The sequence below is a fragment of the Protopterus annectens genome, chromosome 7.part0 (genome assembly GCF_019279795.1).
Source record: "Protopterus annectens isolate FY-2018-M chromosome 7.part0, PAN1.0, whole genome shotgun sequence".
Taxonomy (NCBI): domain Eukaryota; kingdom Metazoa; phylum Chordata; order Ceratodontiformes; family Protopteridae; genus Protopterus; species Protopterus annectens.
In genome coordinates, this window is record NC_056739.1 from 1767976432 (window position 1) to 1767998038 (window position 21607).

Here is a 21607-nt window from a genome sequence, read left to right on the forward strand (position 1 = left end):
TGTTTAGCTGGGTAAAGCACTATTAAACTATGGGCACCTGTGTTTAGCTGGGTAAAGCGTTGCTTAACGGCAGGCTATTATATATCTGGATCCTTTAAAAATATATATTTTGTTCACTGATACATTGGCCATTTCACTGCTTTTAATAACATTTTAATCATTTATGTCTGGTATTATTTCAAATACTGATTTAAAACATAAATAAGAAGGGGAGCAGTGGGACCCGAACCGTGAATGCCTCTTCTTTGTGCAGATGCTCTACCATTACGCTATTGCAATTTGGTGTGATTTGCATAAACATTCTTTCTTATGCTCTTCCATGTCAGAATTGCTAACTATAGCTAAACAATGGGCACACCCGCGCACACACGTGCAAATATGGACAGCTATATCGTAGATTTAAAAAAAAATAAATAAATATTTTACTTTATATAACTGTGATGGGGGTTTACAGTGTCAGGGAGTGTGGTGTTGGGTGCAAGTACATTTGAGAGAACTCGCTCTTGTGTGTTGGCATTTTGCTTTTACTACACTTGCAGGGGCGTGGACATTTCGACTGCTTGACAGTCGGACATGCCCCCTGCTTTCATACTAGGTCCATGTAAGAGTTACGGTTGAGTCAGCGTGCCCTCATGAATATTCATGGCATGCTGACATCATACCATTCAACTGCAGCCTCCGAGTAAGACTTATTAAGTCTTACACGGAGGATTTGTGAATCCGGGGGACTATGAAAGTGAAGGTAAAGGTAAAGGAGAAGCGAAATAAATTCATAAGAACGTGTTTTATGTGATTTGGGAGCTATGGAAAGCCAGAACTAATGAGGTTCTTTCTAATAAAAATGTATGATAGAATGTTTTAAGCTGCATTGTATACTCATTATATAAAACTGTTGCATATAAACATTTGAATATTTAAATATGTGTTAAAAGTTTTAATAAAGGAATCTTACTCTTTTTGATAAGTGCTGTAGATTTTTTTCAACCATCTGAGCTACCGGTAACTGAGGCAGATGGAAACTTGGTTTAAGATCTCATCCTAAAAGGAGTGTAGCATGGACATCATGCTGCATTGCAGTATGAGTAATGGAAAATGAATCTAAGCCTACAGGTTGGAAACAGAACTGCAGTCTGGTGGTCTTCTATCACCAAAGATGTGTATGCTAAATGTTAAGCCATGGACACTGACTAGTTAGATCAGTTTATAAAATCTTACATCGGTAAATAAGTAAAGTGGTGTGCAACTCCATATCATATCATGCACCATCTGCGCATGTAAGACTGAGAATCTAATTATATTGCTATGCAAGCCACAATGAATATAGAAATGTTGTAGCAAAACTTACTGGTTACAGTCTGGTAATTATCTTCCAGACATTAGTGCTTATATTATCACCTTAACAACTGATACAACTGAGGGTATAGCTTGACTTCCTCAACAAACATTTCATGATGATTGGTTAGAAAAAAGTGTACTCCTTTATACTGTATATCTTATTAATCTCCATTTGGGGAGGGGGCTATCTATATAGTCTTAGCAAAATATATATCAGGCTTTAGGACATGTTGTAACTTATATACTGCTAAAAGAAGACCACATTTCTGTAACTGAAAGTTTTTTTTCTTTATGTTGTGTTATATTCAAACAGCATCTAGGACATTTTATATAACCGGCCTCTGCCCACGGGAATAGTTTATATAGCTAAAAAATGTTTTTATATACTATCTATTTATTAATTGCCATCCACAGAAATGTAATGTTATTTTTTTCTGTCATATGGGAGTGCAGGCTAAATATCATATGAAGTTGGGTTTTGTGCAACAAGAGAGTGATAAAGATGGATTATTTGGTTTTCTTAACCCAGCTGTGCATCTGGAATCATTGCATTTATATTAGGTGATTCAAATAATGTAAGGAAAGGAAATAAGGAAGAGATTCTTGCAAATGAATTGCAAGAAAAATATGGAAATATTTGGCAAAAATAGGCTGAAGAAAAATGTACAAATAGTACAGAAAAAAGCGACATTTTAAAGCATTAAAGTAAAACTACATTATGGCAGCAGCATGGGATATTCTTGCAAATCTGATATACATTTACTGCACTCTACAAATGCATAACTTGCTTGTACACCTATGACATTCTAGAGATTTTGCTGCTTAACCTCTGTCAGGCTTGTGGACATGTTGTGAACTATAGCAAACAGTGAAATACTCTGCATAATTAAAAAGCTTTTTTTATTCCTTTATAGTGAACTTAATAGTTGTCATGCAGGAAGAGGAAAACTTTAACACCAGCAACGCAATGAGATATTATAGGTTTGCAGATATGTCTGCTATTTGCAAATCACTAGAAACAAAAAATTTAGTTTGCACTGCTAAGAGATTCTACATCTTATTCTTTTTGTACTACGTAGTTGTTTAACTACCATTCTGAAGACTTTAATACTCCCAATGTCATGGGATATGGCAGTTTTGTGGACAAGCCTGCCATTTGCTATGCATTACAAATGGGAAACTAGTTGACACAATTAAGAGATCCTCTATTTTCTATTCCGTTTATATTGTCTTATCTTTAATCACTATTCAGAGCAATCTAATTGTGGCAAAATTAAAGAATTTGGTAGGATTGCAGACATGCTTGTCATTTACTGCACTGCTATCATAAAATTAGTTTGCACAACTAAGAAATTCTGTACTATTTAATTCTCTTTATATTTTTAGTCTCACACTTTAGTTGCAGAATTAGTGGGCACTTGCCTTTATTTTGAGAGTTTAATGTTATTTAATGTATTGACTGGGGTAAAGCACTGATCTTCACAGACACTTTTCAGATTTAGCTTGGGAGAACTGGTGGGTTAAATGACTTGTTCTGAATCATACTGTTAGGCAACAGAGGCTAAGGGAATCAAGCCCTGGACAGATACAGGAAATAGCTTGCTAACAGCTCCTCAATGCTCTGCGCCAATTGTTAGCTAGTGAATTTCACCTAAATGTTCCACATTGTGCAAGCTAGCAGTGTGATTTGGATGCATTTTCCCCTCTTCTCCACTGTGGTATGACCATGCAATGTCATACAGCAAAAAAAGAAGAAGGAAACGTAGAATTTTAATAATGAAGAATAATTTATAAATGCCTAGAGTCATCCTTTCAGTTACTATACTAATCGCTATACATTATCTGCAAATGTGGCAGGCTTTGTGACATGACTGGCATTTAATACACATTGTCAAGAAGAAACTACTTTGTACAACTAAGAGATTCTACATTTTTTTATTGTCTTATAGTATATACCTTTAATCGCATCCAGAGTCAGTTCATATTAAGAACTCCACCTAAGAGTTATATAAGGTTTGTGGACAAGTCTGCCATTTCTACATACTGCAAACAGGGGACTAGCTTGTGTAAGTTTGTTTTGTTCCTTTATACTCTGCATGCATTAATCTATAGCTGAAGGAATTTAACACTGGCAGTAAAAAGGTATTTTGCATGTTTGTGAACATGCTTGTTACTTCTACACTACATTTTAAAATAACTTAATATTTAATGTAAGTATACTATCAGTGATTCTGTGCTTGACACATAAGGCATGATCTTTGGGTCTATATCACATTGTCAAATGCTTACTTAATCAAATGGCTATTAGTCGAAGCCACATTGTTGAAACCTCTTATCGTCAAAAGGCCATTTCATCAAAACTTTTCACAGGAAAAGCAGTGGCCAGCCAACCTAACATCCATCACTAAATTCTAAAAATGTGAAACTCACCCAAGTGGGGGGCTTCACCATCCACACCCCCTAACTAAATATACCAACTCTGAGATCACACTACAGTGGAGAAAAGGACAAATTCCCTAATATGGCCAACCATTGCTTTTCCCTGTGAAAAAGATTGATGAAATGGCCATTCAATGAAGAGAGGTATTGTTAATGTGGGTTTGACAAATAGAGATTTGACAAAGTAAGTATTTGCTTAAATGAGCTAGACCCACTATAGAGCTTTCAAATATGTGCCTGCATTGTGCCTGTTTTTTATAAGTTCTGGCTAGTATATGTAACCACCCTCTGCTAATGGTGCCACCCCTCCATGATGTAGCAGGTATATCACAACATCTTAAACAACACCACATAGGGGTTGGAAGCTTGCAAATATCTCACATTGCTGAGGTACAGGGTGCTACAATGTCAAAACAAGGAATGAATGTTGATGATTGAGCACAAAAGCAGATGATTCCAGTATATGAGAATCGTTAGAGTATCCTGACATGGTTAGCAGTAAAAAGAACAGAGAAAAGAACACTGAACATGGAAAACAAAATGATCTGAAAAGAACAAATATTGATTTTAGGAAGCAGCGATATAAATAAAAGGGTAAACATGCAGAAATGGTGATACAAAATGGGGGAATGTCTGTGATTTGACTTCTAGAGTGGCATATCTGGGGGAAATCTTCCACATCAAAATGCATAAATGTGATTTTCAAGGGTGGAAGACATTATAAGAGGGAATGGCATAGGTGAGACATCTGCCAAAAATATTTGGCTAGAGTGGGATTTCTGGCCATCAAACTTTTTTTTGGCACTTTATATACATGTATACTGCTTTTTTGGGTTTTAAGTCTTAGCAAACTTGATTAAGAGTACTGTGTCAGTAGACATCATAATTACTAAGCTATTTCTAGGTTTCTAATAGATGGGGCAGTGTAACAGGAAAGAAAGGAATAAACCTAAATCAGCATCTTTTTTGTATTTTCACAGTATCTACTAGGTGTATCAGATGGTTATACGAGATGCAAGCTCAGCAAAATAATATCCTGAAGTGGGGAGTCTGAAAACAAAAATATGTTACAGTTGTCTTCCAAATTAGAATAAGTCAATTCAGCCTGCTCAGATGAGGCTATATATACATTTGCTAACTCCTAAGCAGCAACTAGACAGCAAGCAGAACCACAAGTTGACTTTCATAAAGATGCAACCTTTCAGGAGCTGGTTACATATACTTCAGGACGCATAAGTGTTACAGACCTTAATGCAGGAATGGAGGCTATCCTCTTCAAACAAAAGTGGATTTTATTGACCTGTAGGAAACACAATGTTGTTTTAAAAACACTTTTTTTGCTTGCTTAGGCTTATACATCCATGACTTGAGTATCTGTAGATTGAGTAATTGTTCTTAATTTGATTTAAACTAAGAATGAGTTTTAGAATGATCTTAAAATAGCATAGCAGAAAGTACAACAAAAAGAATATTTGTAGTTACAAATTAATGCCATATGTTAACAGTTTCTGCATCAGAATGGTTGAATGAAATGATGAAAGGATGAAGAAAGGTACAGCAAAGCTATGTTTGTGGCTGGCAGATCTATCTTGTACAGCAAAGCAGGGTGGAGGATAGTATTATATTCCCATTATCTGGCAATTTCTTTCTCTTTGAACTGAGTTTATATCAGTTCAGCATTCCCATCACAGAGTATTGACTGGCTATTTCTGGTTTTCTCTTGTATTCACTCCCATTCTGTTTAGCTAACTTCAATAACTGGATATTTAATAAGTTTGTACACCACTTGCGGTAATTGATCTTTTCTAGTGTTTGAAAACATAGCACTGGTGACAGTGAACATTTATCATTTATATATCACACTGCTTTGGTTATATTCTCACAAACATAAAGCTCTGGACATGCCTGTTGTCACTGTACCAATAATTGAATCATGAACCTATTTGTGTATGCTGACTAAATTTAATAGTACTGTTAAGATCGACTATGCTTTCCTAAGGAAGTAATTAGACTTGACTTTTGACTACAAGAGACAGCTGAATATCTTGAATGAGGATTCATGACCTTTTACTATATCCTGTAGTGTTCCAGTAAAAATGTAAACACAGCTCCTACGTACATGCAGAACATAATGTATTTATGTCAAGGAGAAAAGCACATAGCAGAACATGACATCAATAAGTCACTGAGTCATCCTAAAGTCGTACACCTGCCTTATGTTTATAATTGAGCTTTCTTAAAAGAAGTTTAGCAAGAGAAATGGCTGTAAATCTTCCTGATAAACTTAAAATGCATGGCCTTTAGTAGTTGACAATGTTAGCATGTATTGCTGTTTAAGAGAAACAACTCATGTTAAGTGCAAATGTTCCACACAGCCAAACATTTATAACAAACACTTTCATGAAGTTATAATTTTCATTTTTATTTGGCAGATTATGCTCATTTAAAAATCAAGTATTAATAATATTTCAGACTTCCCAAACAGAATGTATTCTAACAGTGAGCTACGTCTGTGCACTTCTCTGTGGTTTGAACCTGCCTGGGTTTTGATAATGAAGCTGAACTTAGGATCATAGGATCATAGGAGATTACTAGGCCATTGACCCGGAGGTCATTTTAAGCCTGGACTGTTCAATCCAGTGTAATACTGTAGACGTACTAGTCATAACCCCAAATTGCATTTAGTGATGACTGCCCATGTCAGGGATCATTGTGGGTACTATCTCTGGTAAGGTTTTACGGTGTTCCATCCACTCATCCAGGTTCCTGTTAAACAGTATCATAGAGGTGCTCTGTTTCACATGAATTGGTAGCCTGTTCCAAAGATGTGGCTGTCATTGGGAGATATTTCTGACCCTCCAGCATGTCCTATTTAAGTTGCAGGCCATATTTAAGTTTCTGAAATGGATAGCTCTAGACCCATTTGATTTATGGATGTGCAGCAAGTTCATTAGGTTTGGGTCTTGGATTGCATAAGTCTCCCCTAAGAAGTCTATACGATAAGGAATATAGAAACAGTGACTCTAGTCGGTCCATATAAGGCACATGCTGGAGACCCCTGATCTTCTTTGTTAGAAACCTCTGAGGTCTCTCTAATTGCTCTAGATGCTTAGTATGGCACGTATCAAATGGAGTGTTATACTCAATTATGGGCCAGATAAGTGCCAAGAATAGGGGGTTATAACTTCTTTTGCTCTTGAGACTTTGCCTTTATTAATCAAGTGAACTATGTAGAAAGCTTTCTTTACAATGGTAGACATGTGTTGGTTGAAGTTAAGGTCTCGGTTAATCTGTGACCCCAGGTCCAGAATATATCCCATCCTGGACATAGGAAAAGGTGGCATCCTACCAATGATTAGAATAGTCTGCCAAAATCCACACATCAGCGGTACAAGCCAAACTTGTCAGGATGTGTCACAGTTGAACGGGTATTACCCGGGTTTACCAACCATGTAATGAAAGTTAAGTATGGGTGTGTACCTATGTGCGTGAGGTATAGCATGTGGAAAGCAAACATGGCAGGGTAGTCCACACAACCATACAGGTACCTGACATATGTAGGGTATTCAATGTGTTACTCTGGCCGTGTCATGGGCCAACAACCAAAGCAGTGATGTATGGGGTGTGAGGACTATGTGTGTGTGTGGGGGGTGGGTAATGGTACAATCCTCCAAGGCGATACTGTGTCGTATGCAGAATAGGTGAACCGGAGGTGTATGAGGGAGCAGCGGGTAAAGCAGAAAGAAACACAAAAACATGTATAAACATCTGCAATACAACCAGACAGGCCATACTGTAGAATACAATCCCACAAACATATGAATATTAAAATGTGCGATACAAATGTATAGACATGTCACTGGCACATACCCACAGATTGGTCCTGATGGAACTGGCCATATGAAATGCAACACACCTGGATGCATAATGGACTACCCAGCATCCCCTCCACATCACACAACCCGCTCCCTTACCTGAACATCCACCAAATCCAGCCATACTTGGCCTACTGGTTTGGTGCAGCCACATCTACACATAGTGACCACTACGCATATGTAGTAGGTAGTGTCACCCTAGGCATTTACAGGATAGCACACTATGTATCCCTTGCATGTAAAGCCCCCAGCATATTTTCATAACACCAGAAGAATGTTCGGTATTTGTCTTGTTTTGGTCTTGTTCAATTTTTGGGATATCCCTCATGGGATAAGTAACTTGTGTAAACATTAGAATGGAAGACACGAAGTCCAGTCCTGTAGATATCTGGACACAAGTTTGAATGTGCAGTAGTGGTGCACGACACTGTCTAGCCCTAGATGGTCATGCATAACCCACTACCCAGGATCAAACACCTGCCCGTGACGCACGTGTCCCGACATGAATAAGCGAGAGAATATATTGCACACATTCGCATAGTGGCACATGGTATAAGGGTGATGAAGGCACTGACGTAAACAGGATACCCCTGATCCACTGTGTGAGGGACAATTAATGTGTGTGTAGGTGTGACCTGACCAACAATGATACAATGCCAAATGTCCTGTGATCGTAGGAAATAACTATGTACCATGCTGCATGTAACAGTTGCCTAAAGCGGTCATGTCAGGATAGAATAAACGTAATTCGTACAAGAAACAGGCAAACAACAAAAGTGCCAAAGGTATAAGGCTCACAGCTAGGAAACAAATGAATGTTCTAAACCTGCACTGACCATGGCTATGTGTTGGCCCAAACAATCTGGTGTCCGCAGTAGGGTTATCATCTATCCCGCTTTGTGTCCTGACAAAATACATTACAAATGGCAAATGTCCTGGGATTGTAGGACATAATTATATCCCATATGTTATGTAATAGTTGCAGAAAATAATTATTGCAGTATCTACAATACCTAAATGTTACAAGAAACAGAATATGCACCTAAACTGCTACAACAATAGACTTTTATGTAGGCAAATAAGTAAAGTTCTATCCGTTGTACTGACCGTGGGTATGTGTCGGCTTGTAAAATCTGATATGTGTTCCGAAAATGTCCCATCTTGGCCATTTGAAAAGGTGCCAACCCTAGTCCCCAGAATACATCCCAACCTGTACATATGACAATGTCAATGATACCAATGGTCAGAGCATTCGCACAATAACTGGCCAAACCATTAATTACTCACAAAGCCAGTGACCTTTGGGGGAAAGGTGTTGAATGAGAATGACTACTTACAACAATGAAGAGTAATAGACACATTTAACTGCAGAAAATTAGTAGTATTACGAATCTGTCAACACGTTCCAAGTTAATAGTACTAATATGGTAGAAGTGTCCATGATTGTCTCTGAGTTGTCATAGCCTTGTCCCTGTCACTGTAGACACGAGTCCCCGAGTATCAGAGAGGTCCGTACAGAGAAGTACACCAACCAGCTGTCACATCTGTTGACAGGACTATTGCATACCTGTAGTGAATTTATAACAGATGTCCAGAATAATATTAATTGTATGTATAAATGAATGAAATAGTCATATGGGAAGGGAAACACGTGGAAACCACCCCCCAACTTGCATTATGTAGTGGAACCACTCCCCGCCCTAAATTATGTAGCGCCGACCCAAGAATGGGGTCAGAGGTGCCCAAACACCTGCATCTGTAAACACAGGTAGACTAACTCTGTCCATGTGCTACATCTGATCTTTGAACAGTACCACGTCAGTACTAGTCACCAGTCAGCTGAGCCTAAACCCGGACCAGCACATGAACTCCCTAACAATCAAACATGCGTATGCGCGAGGACTATAAGCGTAGGAGTTATGAATATCCTTGGAGTGAGTAGACTTGCAGCACGGGTCCAGAGCAGTAGGAAACAGGGAATGTCCTAATTGTAGTACTGTGGTTTTCCCAGAAGGAGAATGGATGCCTGCTGTGTTAGGGAAGTGGTGAGGCATATGTCAGAGTAGCTATGAACCATGGGTATACATATAAATGAGCCAGGACACCAATAGTGTAGTGATTACAGCATCTGCCCAATGTAAAGGCATTCCCGGTTCAAGTATGACTATAGCACATATTAATTGTGTAATGAATGCCTCTGCACTGTAAAGCCAACATTTATACATGTAAAGGTGACTGCGTTTGCATGGGTCCATTAACCGGATTATATCAAAGTGGTACTGTCATAAGGAATAAGGCACATGTAATCCCAAAGACATGCCTGGAAACATATGTAACTCAGAATAAGTAGATGCAAGTGGGCCTGCAAGGGTGCAAATGTATGTTGCCTTGTACAGCTGTAACTTTTATATATATAGTTAGATAGATGTGTGTATAGATAAATATCCACAGACATAACAGAAATATGCAATTATATATCTACATATTTATCTATATATATATACACATATATATATATATATATATATATATATATATATATATATACACATATATATGTATACAGATATATATATATATATATATATATATATATATATATATATATATATATATATATATATATATATATATATATATGTTAGGAATGCCGAAAGATGAAAGCAAACTTAAGGATTGTGAAGGGAATCCAGAGCAAGTTAGGAATTATGAAGTGTTCACAGCGTATGTCACATAAAGCTGCACAAGTGTGAGTAGAGCACTGCTCTTCACACCAGAGGCAGGGCTATGCCAGTGGCCATAACATTGTTGAAGTGCTACGTTAACATTGTAAACAGATGGAATGTAGTACATGTTGCGACCACCTACACTTGTAACCCGCAAATCGTTCATAATCCATAACACCAGGAAAGGCACGTATGTGCAAATATGAATGGATGGTGAGCCTGTGAATACACGAGGCGGTACAAAATGTGTGTAGGGCCCCAATGCTCATGAGAGGGCAATGTGTAAAGGTGTGTCATGGCTGCGATATCAGGTGTATAATGGCTGTTATGCAGGGAAACTCTACACGGGTGTGCAGGAGAAACTATGGATATGCGAGTATAGACACAGGAGTGATAGGGTATGTTGTGCCGGGTGCAATGGAGCAGCCCGTGGAGGTCAGCTAGTATGTAGGTGCAATTCCCAGATAGAGCGTCGTTTGCGTGGAGACATGCGTGAATGGGCGTATCGTTGTCAGACATTGTGCGTCAGGTCTGGCAGCCCGGCACGTAAAACCTATACACCACCCATGAGCGGAACGGAGTTCTGCTGTGACAACCCCAAAATCAGGAAAAGCAGAAAGACACAACTACATGAAGACAACAATTTGTTGACGTACAGTCACAGCAACACAAACACACATCCTATCAACAGTAATAATATGAATGTGCACAGAATCAAACACAGTAGCAGGAAAAATAGGCTGTGCATACGAGTAATAGGTCGAATGACACTATCACATCCCAGTTAGCAGCGCCACCCAAGACATGAAAAACGTGCGACATCTGTCTGCTGCATAACGTGCAATATACTGAGCACAAGTTCACGAGAGTGAAGTGTCAGAATGACTAGGGCAATAGTATGCTGTTGAAGCAGGGATGAAACCAATACGCATGTGTAAGTGTCCATGTCCGGGAAATGTATAGGTTAACGGACGCACAGATGTATATATAGATAAAAACGTATATATACATATAGCTATATTAATTTACATACACATATATATCCATACGGATATATATATATATATATATATATATATCTACACACACACACACACACACAAGGATATACTACGGATATATACAGATATATATACACAAACAACAGGTAGTGATATATAGACATACACACAAAACAAACTATATATGTCAGTGTATATATACACATGTATATAAATAGGTTACTTCACAGCAATTAGGGGTAACATATTTACAGCCCGGGTATATGTGACTGGGATTTCCAATAAAGAAACGTTGTACCCCCCACATCATCCAGCTAGGCTGGACAGACATACAGACAGGCAATACAGATCAATACACTGCCTCTGTCCAAAACACCGGTATGAAAGGACCAGTGGTAGAGTTCTGCAAGGTCTACACTTTAAACATGGATAACAGTGTCCCTTGCGGGACCCCAAAAATTCAGGGTACGTGTGAATCTGCTGACATTAATACAAGCAGGATGTAGGTGTACATGGAACAGTAGGTTGTGCAAGTGTGATAAGGCATGGGTTGACAAAATTTATGACATGTGTCCCGAGATGGGGAGAGTGGGCAATGTGTAGGGGTGTACTCATACCCCAGCTGCGCTCGCAGTAAGTATTTGTCATGACTGCTGTAGAGGGGTGCCAGGTAGGTGGACCATGGGTATGCATTAATGGGCTTAAGTGTGCAGGTGCTGGTTGGCAGAGATATAGTAGGCCCGCCCAATGGAATTCATTAATATTCCTATGTGGGCATAGCATATGTCTACACCTCCCAAACCTGAAGAGCACATCTACCGGATAGTTTGTAAACCATCGGGGAATACATAGAGACCTACACAGTGCCGTGTACCCGATTAGCATGGACGTCCATAGTTATGTATCAGAATGTAACAAAGTCCAAATAAACACTGCCAGAACTAGTGATATTAGGTGAACAGGTGGCGGAATACAGGTAATGACAGATGACAACATGTATGAGTCATAAGTGGCATGTACCGCGACAAACGTGAATGAATACATATGCTCTGTGACTGTGAATGTGTCTGGTTAATAGACCCAATTGTCTAAATGTGTCCCGCAGGGTGTTATGCATTGTTCCTGATATGGTGTTCAGTCACACCCATTGGTATGTGAGTTCTGCTACTGACAGAAAGTGCATAAGTTGCTGACCACCTCAGGTAGATGATAGCATGATAGAAGAGGTTCAACACCCATACGCCTGCGAGGGACACACCCGTCTGGGCAGTAATGTCCTACAATCTCAGACATTTGCCCTTTTTAATGTTTTATGTCAGAACACAACTGCCCAGTGAGGGGCTGTCCCTCCTAATGTGGGACAGTTGGTAACCGTATGCCTATGGCTAGCTATAACCACACCTACCATAATGATCTACCTCCGAGTTGGCACTAACATACACACAATGCAGACACACATGGACACATTACAGTCACATGGAAATGCACATGGCACCCTCAACACACACATACACAGACTACGGCAATCACAAACACAGTTGAACACAGTACCTACGTGAACCGCAACACCGGCAGCAGTAACTACATGTCCTTTCATATTGTAATAATATTACTCGCGGTTCCAGTGTTCTGGTACTGTGTTCTTTCGGTCTTTCAGCCTCGTGGTTATGCGTGTCGGTATGTAACACATTCCATAGTTGGCGGTATCCTATTTATTTGTACCTCCATGGTTGTATACATGTCGTTGACCTATCTATATATTTGCAGATATCGGTGAATCCGTATATGTCAACATATATCTCTCTATCACCCTTTCTATCTGTATTATATATATGTATATATATATATATATCTGAATATATATATATATATATATATATATATATATATATATATATATATCTGACAGAAAGAGTGACAGGCAAAATACACCTTTCATTGTGTACTTGTCAGTGTATACTGTTTCCTGGACTCTACTCGTTTGTGTTTGAACCTGTCACATTACAAACCTGCCGTTGGTACATCTTGGCTACTATAGTGTTAGGTGATTATGTACATGATTGCGTGTTCTACTCCTGGCAGTTGTTGTTTTACCCTTCAGAGCAGGCACTATTAGTACAGGGGTGAATAATGCTGGTTTCACCTGTTCTGGACATCACTGACCATGATCTGCATGATATTCAGAGAAGCTTAACCCTGTTTCATGCATATCCATATAGTCATATTTAAACAAAGCTTACCAGCACTGGGCAATGCATATTCCCGCTAACGTGTGCTAAACATGATCTGATGACCTGCATCCGACATGCAATATTTGTGCCTTCGGGATTACGTTACATCCCTTGCAGGACGTGGGACTGGGAACATGCACGACGGTCACTGTATTTAACACTTTAGGCATCTAGGATTTGTACATGTGTTATGGCATTTTGTATGTGGACTATATTATGGCTGTTACTCCATACTGCAATCACATGGGTAACTCAGTTAGTTTACATATGGATGAGTCCTATTAATGGTATGTCCACGTGTTGTTTAATGGATGTGCTCCAGCATTGGGTATGTATATCACAGTGAGCCACACACTATAATGTGCTACACCTTCAAATGACCATAGGTGGAGCATGCTAGGGTGACAGATACCTGTCATGGGTACATACCATGCCTTGACATGACATCCATGATTACATTATGTGGAGCCCCTCATTAACGCACCAGCGAATCCATGCAGAGTGTGTAGAGAACAGTGATTACACACATGGGATCCTGCGGTTGCCTCTGTTCCACTGAGCGACAGTTGGTTACTCGATGTTGTGGTGACAGCAGACATTGTTTGCCTCGATTGGTGTATGGCCTCTGACAGTTGGGCGTGTACCTACCAATGTACCTAGGAACCTATACACACAGTACCAACATATGCTGATAGGTGCATGTACTGTTCAGGTGTTGACATTCCTTGTTCCAATAGCTGTTGTGTGTACAATGGTTGAGGGCTGCCTATGTAGGATTCACACAGTAGCCCACCTATACATTACAATTTACAGGTGGTCGTGTGTGTGTGTGTGCCATCCATTTTACTGTGTGTGCAGGTGGAGAGGTGTGTCAGTCCATAGGGGCCTACACTGTCAGAGTATGTGCTATATATTCCCTCTTTGCCCAGGCATAGGCATATTGGGTATGCCTCTGTCTGCCTACTGGGGCTGGCACAGGGTGTTCGTGGTCTGAATCCCGCTGTGCCTGTGATGGCCTTGGCAATTGCGATGGACTATGAGGGCCTTCACCATTTTGTCCCTGCTGCAGCTGTTTCCGCAGGATCATATTATGTAGCATGGCACATACTATGAAGATGTGGGCACACATGCCTGGAGAGTACTGCAAGGCTCCACCAGATGTGTCCAAGCAATGGAACCGTGATTTCAGCATCCCATACACATGATCTATGATGTTTCTGGTTTGTGCGTGTGCCTCATTATGGCATTCTTGCATGGGTGTGTGTGCATTTCTGATGGGAGTCATCATCCACGGCTCCAGTGCATAGCCAGCATCCTCAACAAGGTGGCCATGTGGGATGTCCCCACCCTGGCAAATACCTGATACAGCTGTGAGGCATGCCAGATATGGGAGTCATGGTAGCTTCCAGGGCTGCCAGCACACACATCCATGATAATGACCTGGGCATTGCACATGACCTGGCAGGTGACGGAGTGGAATCCCTTGTGGTTTATGTAGCACCTACCATGCTCACTGGGTGGTGACTTGATATATATGTACGTGCAGTGTATCACACCCAGTACCTCCGGGTAGTATGCCACATGGTGGAAGTGACGCATATTGCTGGCTAACTCCTTTTGAGTTTGGGGGAAGTATATATGCTCATTGGCATGTGGTAACATGGCATCCAGGAACTGGTGTAGTATCCTGGCTGCTGATGCCTGTGAGATCCCCATTATATCTCCAGTTGGCCTTTGAAAGGTACCTGTGGCTAGTATTCGCAAGCTTACACATACCTTCGTGTCCACTGGGATGGATTCCCCTCTGTTGTTTCTGGATCTCAGGCATGGCCGGCACAGTTCAAGTATTTGCTGTAAGATGTCCCTGTCTACTCTGTAATGCTCTACTGTCTCCAGATCATGTAGCCCCTGGTAGGTTACCCTTGGTCTGAACACTCTTCTCCTCCTCCGGGGCCTGTGGTGGTTGTCAACATCATCTCCACAGCACTGTCAGTCTCTAACACATGGTAATGACTCTCAGCTATGGCAGCTCCCAACATGTACATTTTAAAAGTTCCCCGTGTGTTTACACCTATGGTGCAGTGTTTGGGAATACACAGGTGTGTGTAGGGTGCTTTCACACTTTATAATATTGTGCTGTGAACATCGATGATGTCATAGGGTGTGTATGTATGATCATAGCTACAGGGTATCTTATGTGTTTTACTACAGGAACTACTATTATGGTGCCTTTGGTGTTGAATTACATTTGGCTGCCGTGGATTACCTCTTTCCCTTCTCTTTACATTTCTTCACGTTTCACCTACCATTTTCTGGCATGCATCCAGCAGCCTGCTTTCATTTGTACTTTCCGAGACCTGGCTTATCTTGCGTAATGTGTTCTATTGCCGGTCTACTGTAGGTTTGCTTAGCTCTGCATGACAGTTCTCCTTTCTTTGCAATCCGACACCTCCCCTATCCTGTTTTGCAGGTTTCTGCGAGCAGACTTTTCAGCTGCCGTCGATTGCCCGCTGTGAGTTAATAAGTGTTAATTGCTCAGTTGTACTCCAATTACCCTACTGCAGAATTTCCTTGTTTTCTTTCCCTGGCCTTCCTGTCTGTGCTATGGTGTGTGGCGCGTGCATCTGCTTACCGGGTTTTGGGCACATTTTCATTCCCGTACACATGCGCTTTCAGGCACCATATGTGCTGTCAGCTAAACAATGCTATATCTACCTCCCCACCCCTGTCCTGCGGCTTTGCTTAGCAATGGCCAGGCCAGATTTGCATTGCTCCAATGTGCTTACAGCTATGGTGGCACACCCCACTGCTGATGTCATGTATACCTCTGAGCCATTCCTTGGTGTTGTAGCGCTGCGCCGTATGGTACATCCTTAATCAGGCGGGATGTTTGCAATTCAGTATTACCTGCCTCATTTGCATGGCATTGACTACTAATTCATAGTTACCATGCTGAACACTGTCACAGACCCTTAGCAACCCTTGCAGCTTGGTTGTAGTGTACCATGCATACCATTGAGTATTATGGTGAAATCCTGATTTGTATTACATTGCGATTTTATGCCATTTGTATATATTTTCTTTGTGTTCCCGTTTGCGTACACATGCCCTGTGGGTGTACTTTGCGTTACTGTGGACATGACATTAAATGTTGTTTTTTTAGGTGTTGTGCATCTTTTCCTATGCCATTGGCTGTATATTTAGCCATTGGCATATGTTAACTTTGTAATACGTGAGACATGATAAGCAACGACCAAGCTAATAAACAAATATAGATGAAAAGCCATCAGCTAGATGATAAATATTGTTTAATAACAAACAAAACTTGTACAGCTAAAACGTACTTCGAACAAACTTGCGACAAACTTAAAACGCCAAATAGAAACACTTAAAAAATAAGAATAGAATTCAATGTGAGCGCTTTCGTTTAAATATTTTAAACTTCCTCAGACAAAAAACATCTATTACATCACTTCCTTTTATAACCTTTACAGAAAATTGCGCCAAAATCAAATTCAAATTGGAGCATGTTCAGTAGCTAAAAAATGGGAAATAGAATTTCTAAATACAGTTCAAGGAATGCTTAAACAACAGCAATTGAATACTAAAAAGACAGTAATAATACATTATATTATATAAAAATTTAAAAACTAATAATTTAGATAATTCTTTTTATATAAATCATGAAATCACAACTTCTCCAACCCTTAACATTTATAAATTATTAAATATTAAATATTAAATAATAAAATGTCACAACTAATATATTCCATATAGTAAATTATCATATAACATATATTATTATTACATAGCTTCCTCCATATACACTCAAAATTATTAAAATACTTAAAATCAAATATTAAATTAATCTTGAATTTTATTACAGTCAATGCTTTTAATTTTAAAATTGGCCCTATAGAACTTCTTTCATTTAAGCCTGGCATACAATCAGCTTGTAATTTAATTTGCCAGGTAAGTTCTCTTTCTTCTAAAATTAAGTTCCACTGGGTTCTTTCTTCTATTTCCACTTGATCTATTACCATATAATTAAAATTATGATTATTACATTCATTTATATGTTTTGCTAGCACGCTAATTTTTTATTTTTTATGGCATATTCATGCTCATAAATTCTCTGAGTGAATGTTCTCTCAGTTTTTCCTACGTAAAAGGAGAAACAAGAATTACAACTTGCAAGGTAAACAACTGCTTTAGATTTACAGTTAAACTTCTTTTTAATATAATACTTCTTATCATGTATAGTGAAACTATCTCCTTATTGAATTTTAAAGCACTATTTACATGCTCCACATCTATAGTTTCCACTCTTCACTTTTTTACACATTCCTATATTATTAAATTTTAATAAATCTTTAAAACATTTCCCTTTCCTATAAACTATTTTTGGAGATTGACCTATATGGTTTTTATATTTTGCATCTCCAAATACGGTTTCCCAGTTATTATGAAAGACTTCTTTTAATATTTGATAATCTTGTGAAAAAGTGATAACTAAGGCTTTTGAAAATTCTTCTACTCTAGTATTCTTATTTTTACTAGATGTATCTAAACTTATGGTAGTCTCTCTATCGTCAAACCTACTTAAATCTCCATTACTTGCAGCATCAGTGACAACTTCACTTTTACCTTGCAAAATTGGTTTAAAATGACCATTTTCTCTTTTTTCAATAACTTCTAAAATTAATTTGTTTATTAACCACATTGGATATTCTTTATTAATAAACATTCTCCTTAAATATTCACATTCATTTAAGAAATCTGAATATATTGTAATAATTTGTGCAGCTCTCACCAATTGACCTTTAATTACAGATCTTTTTTGGTGCTCAGGGTGTGCACTAGTATAATGAAGGAAGCCATTAGAATATGTTTTTTTTCCTATAAATCAAGGAAATATACACTTTTGCCTCATAATCTTTCATCAAATTAATGTCTAAATAATTCATTTTATCCAAATTAATATTCCACGTAAATTTGAAAAAGTTTGTGGTTTCATTGATATAACTTAAAAATTAATTTAAAATATCTATATTCTCTCTCCAGACTAAACATATATCATCCTGAAACCGATGATATGATTTAATATAATTATTATATTTACTATTAAAAATAAATGTCTGTTCCCAGGACATCATAACTAAATTTGCATAAGTTCCACCACATGATGATCCCATAGCGACCCCTTTCTTTTGGATATAATATTGATTATTAAATTTTAGATAATTATTATATAATACTAATTCAATTAATTCAATTATAAGATTATTTAAGTCCTGTTGAACAGAAGACTTAAACAAAACTTCACTAATTCATTGAAGCCCAATATCATGGGGAATAACTGTATATAGATCACATATGTCTATTGTTACCAAAACATCTTTGGCATCAAACGATATATGATTCATGTGCTCTAAGAATGTCCAGGAATCCTTACAGATATATTCTTCTTTCATCATAACTTTTTTTAATTCATAATCAAAATACTTAGCACATGCTGACTTGATGGAATCTCTCCCATCCACCAGAGGCCGCATTGGTGGATCTTCTATATTTTTATGCATTTTCGGATTACCAAAAAACACTGGAATCCTGGGTGTTAGAATATTAAGATAATTAAATAAATTAATATCTATTCGTTTATCTAAAAACATATCATTAATCTGTAAAAAAATCTTTCTATAAGCACAATTCAACTCATTTAAGGATACCTTTTCGTAAGTGTCCGTATTTAGGATCAACTCCATTTTGTTATTATAAAAATCTACATCCATAATCACTGCCCATCCCCCTTTATTTGGTTTCATAACTCTTATATTCCCTTTCTATAAAATTTTAAAATTTCTAATTCATCTTTAGTTACATTTGAGGGATAATTTGTTTTTTTATTAATTCTATCTAAATTCCTTAACTGACTTTCGCAGATTTTTTCGTACATTAAAAGTTTCGGATGCAAGGGGGGATTATATATACTTGATATATTAAATTTATGTAATGCATTATACATTGAATCCTGAAACATAAATGAAAAGTTAATCTTTCTTAAAAACAATTTCATATCAATGATAGCTGAAGTAACATCAAATGTATTAGAAGGAACAAATGAAAAGCCTTTTGACAGTAAATTCGCAACTTCCTGATTAAAATCAATTTGAGTAAAATTATAAACTTTAAAATCACCAGATTTATTCATAATGACTTGTCGTAACTTGTTATGTAGGCTCTTACTACATTGTTGCATAATCGTTTCATGTCCATTCTCGTCAATATCCAAACCATTATGCATTCTTATGTTCTCCATTTTTTTGTCTTTGGGCCTGGCACCTTGAAACCCCGCCGATTGTTGGTTACCATAAGGAATTTTATTTTTAAGCCTTTCAGAGCATCTTAATTCAGGGTATTCATCATCATATACCAAATCATTATGTAGATTCCCTTCATATCGGCCTTCTCTTGCAGGGTCAGATCTATAAGCTTGATTTAAAGAATAGGTTTTGGTTTTCTTATTAAATCCACCTGGAGGTCTGGGATATGCTATCCCATTTGCGTATTGTTTAATGTCTCTTTCAATTTTTTTCTGTTTTAGCATTCTTTAATTTGATAATGTATTGATCAATACTATTATATATTCTAATCATGTCATATTGAACTGTATCAAAAGAAATATCTGCTCTAATTATTTTATCAAGTTCATCAAGTTCAGATATCAGATTATCAATTTCTATCTGATTATATGTAATCAGCATGTTCAAAAGATCTTTGCCACATCGATCGAACAACTGCAACAGTTCCATATGCATAGGTGAATTATAAACCAATCCCATAGGGTATCGCCATAAGCGCAACCTTTAGGGATAATATTAAGTCTGATGCACTCTTTCAGATATGCACTTTCAAGTTGCAATTTCCTACATTTCATTAATTTAATATCAAAGTCATTTAATTTATGATCAATATCATTATTAGCATTATTACCTCCTTTAGATTGTCCAGAAAAACCAAAAGATGATTCCAACCACTCATTTAGCATTGGAACAGATTTTCTCTGTCCATCTCTGTGCATAAGTCCAAAGTTACTCGACTGCATTCCTTGATTAACAGAAACATCTTTCTCTTTTCACCATTGTCCAAACCTGTGGCTTCCTTCCTGCCCATCTGGTTATTAAAACAAACTGGAGTGATGTTAAAATCAAAACTAGTCTGTGAAGGTTGCATTGGTGCTTCTTTTCCACGCCTATTCATATGACCATCGTCGTTTTTGTTTAGTTTCTCATACAAAATATCCACACGCTGCGTTAATTTCAAAATCAAAGCTGTTAAATTCCCAATCGACCCTTCGGTACCTTCGATGGAGTCATCTAGCTGTACGGCTGCTTCGTCTAAGCAAACTGTAGACATGATAAGCAACGACCAAACTAATAAACAAATATAGATGAAAAGCCACCAGCTAGACGATAAATATTGTTTAATAACAAACAAAACTTGTACAGCTAAAACGTACTTCAAACAAACTAAGAACAAAGAAGTTTAACTGTAAATCTAAAGCAGTTGTTTACCTTGCAAGTTGTAATTCTTGTTTCTCCTTTTATGTAGGAAAAACTGAGAGAACATTCACTCAGAGAATTTATGAGCATGAATATGCCATAAAAAATAAAAAATTAAACAACGCGCTAGCAAAACATATAAATGAATGTAATAATCATAATTTTAATTATATGGTAATAGATCAAGTGGAAATAGAAGAAAGAACCCCGTGGAACTTAATTTTAGAAGAAAGAGAACTTACCTGGCAAATTAAATTACAAGCTGATTGTATGCCAGGCTTAAATGAAAGAAGTTCTATAGGGCCAATTTTAAAATTAAAAGCATTGACTCGTAATAAAATTCAAGATTAATTTAATATTTGATTTTAAGCATTTTAATAATTTTGAGTGTATATGGAGGAAGCTATGTAATAATAATATATGTTATATGATAATTTA